At 41.9% G+C, this 2,658-nt stretch overlaps 1 pseudogene; it reads right to left on the bottom strand.

Annotated features, from left to right (window-relative positions):
- Positions 1 to 493: 493 nt before the first annotated feature.
- Positions 494 to 1,129, bottom strand: LOC118005556 (annotated as a pseudogene).
- Between the last annotated feature and the right edge of the window lie 1,529 nt (positions 1,130 to 2,658).

Here is a 2,658-nt window from a genome sequence, read left to right as displayed (position 1 = left end):
AGTAGTGAAATAAGGTAGCAAGTAGTTCCAAATGGGCTTCAAAGAGACTATTGCCTTAACTTTTTAGATCTGTATGTCTTTATAAAAAGATTCTTTATGCTTTGTTTAAATGCCCCAACCCTATAGCTGAATCAGGTCTAGATGGCCTGAAATACCATTAAACCCCTAATAATGAGGTCAATTTGGCATGAAAAACTGGTAGTAAAGAGCACTTTATAAAACAGTAAAAATCTATACTCCAAGTATTATAGCAAGACCAACAGATATCATATTAAGGGGGGGGTGTGTGTGCAGAAAATCCATGCAAGGTGGATTCTTCTTGTCTGAACTTAAAGACATTGGTATGAGCCAGTGTTTCTTTCTTTTTTTATTTTTTGACATGGAATATTAGAAATTTCTTTATTCTTACTTATTTTTATTAAGCACCAGCTTAATACTGCAGAAAATTTTAAACTACCCATTCTTCCCTCCCCCACCCAAAGACACACTCTCTTCTCTCTTCTGTATAAAACTTTATCAAATAAAGGCAAATAACTGTGTACATCTTGCTGTAAAATGCTGCCCACGGCTGTGGAAAGTGTCTGCCCAGGTTCCTATCACTGTCCAGGTCCTGAAAGACTCTTGTTCATGAACTGCCTCTTCACAAAGCAAGACCACCACTTGCTAGGTTTATCATCCTGAGAGTCAAAAACTGTCTCACAAAGTCTCAGTCCAGTCTCTTGTCTCAGCTGCTGTAAGTAGGCCCTCATCACCTCATCTTCCTGTTTGCAGGTTTGGCATAAATTGCATAAATTGGAAAACCAGGCTCTCCATGAATGGGAAAATTAGTGATTCCCAGCGTATACATTTCTTTTTCACCTTGGCTTTTGGAATTGCACTTTTGGAGTTTCTTTAGACACTCAGAAATGTAGAGAGTTATATGTATCAAGGATCTGTCAGCTTCATTCTTAATCTCATAGTTTTTGAAGAAGACATTGGTCTTAAAGTAATAGATGGCTTCATCCACAATATCTGTATCTTTTGTCTCTCTAGGGGCAGGTCCTTTGAACTGACTTCTGATAGGCAACAGTGCCATGTTTCCAATGAATTTGGTATCAGGGTCCATGAGAGAAGAGTGGTAAGCTGGCATCTTGGTGGTGCCCGTGTTTCAAGCTAGATGAGGAAGTTTATGAGCCAGTGTTTCTAAGCTGTGTTTGGTAGAATGCTGGCTTCACAGAATCTTAATATGAATTATGTTAAAAATAATGAAAAGAGGTCTGAGATAACAAAGCCAAAAGTGTTATCTTATTGTAGGAATTCTTAGTGCTTTTAATTTGCTCAACTGCCTCATGAATATATAAGGGTGAAGGGAGAACATGGACGGAACACTTCCTAAGCTTGTTGGAACTGAGAAAGATTTTCTGAGAAACATTTCAAGGAATTCAAGTTCTGGGACTCCTTTGGGGAAACTCCTTTCTTGGTCCTGGGGGCATGTTTGGAGGCAAGGGTGGTGAGCGGAACAAAGTGTGGCCCCCAGTGCTGTAGCTCATGTTGAAGAACTCAGTGGTCTAGCATCCTCTGGCCATCTGGGATGGCACTTGGGGAAACCATTCCTTTCCTGTTTCCTCGTGAGGCTCCTTTATGAAGTTCGGAAAACAATCCAAAGTGATTCAGCAGGAGGAAGCATAGGCTACAGCTCTAAAATATCAGGTTAATTTGCTTGTATTCTTTGAAGTTTGAGATCTTTGAAGTTCTGTTTTCCCTTGAGAGGTGAAGATGAGAACAACAAATGCCAAATGTCGTTTTATACTGTGAGAAGAAAGTACAATTAACAACCATGCAGTGTTCCCCAAATGCCTTAGCCAGAGAGCTTGAGTTGTAGTGTTCACAAACTTTGACTCTGCTGGGTTTTTAATGGGATGATACCCACCCTGGGATCCAGAAATGCTAGAATCCTGCCTTGCCAATCACTTTCCCACTGCCCTCCCCTATGAGGTTCTGGAGAGTATTACATACCCCAGGAACAAGAACATGCTCAAAGCTATCACTTTATCTATAGCTGTTTGACTGTTGAGCTCTGGTAAAGACTTAAGATCCAAGTGGGACCGTCTGGTTCCTTTTTCTTTCACAGCTTTAAATCCCATTATCTACCATTGTCCAGCTACCAGCAACAGAAGTTGGGGGGCGGGCAGCAAGATGGCTGGAGAACAGGCTGAGTCAGTGTACCCACCAGCTGCCAGCCTGGAGAAGAGAGAAAAGAAAGAGGGAAGGTTGACAGGTCACCATCAAGCCTATAAGAAATAGGACCTGACAACAAAAGTCCCATCGGATGGAAACTAAGAGGTGGATTGTTTTAGTCCATTTTGGCTGCTATAACACAATACTACACTTTGGGTAGGTTTAAACAACAAAAAAAAAGTTATTTGTCACAGTTCTGGGTGCTAGAAGTCTAAGATCAGGGTGCCAGCATGGTTGGTTCTGATAAGATCCCCCTTCCAGTCACAGGCTGGTGACTTCTTGCTGTGTCCTCATGTGGAGGAAGGAGCAGGGGAGCTCTCTTGGGCCTTTTGTATAAGGACACTACTCTCATTCCTGAGGGTTCTGCCCTCATGACCTAATCCCCTCCCAAAGGCCCTGCCTCTTAGTACCATCACACTGGGCATTAGGATTCAAACATGA

Source organism: Mirounga leonina, unplaced genomic scaffold (assembly GCF_011800145.1).
Source record: "Mirounga leonina isolate KUSES-001 unplaced genomic scaffold, KU_Mleo_1.0 Mir_94, whole genome shotgun sequence".
Taxonomy (NCBI): Eukaryota; Metazoa; Chordata; class Mammalia; order Carnivora; family Phocidae; genus Mirounga; species Mirounga leonina.
Note: the sequence above shows the minus strand (reverse complement) of the source record. Positions and strands in the feature narration are given on the sequence as shown.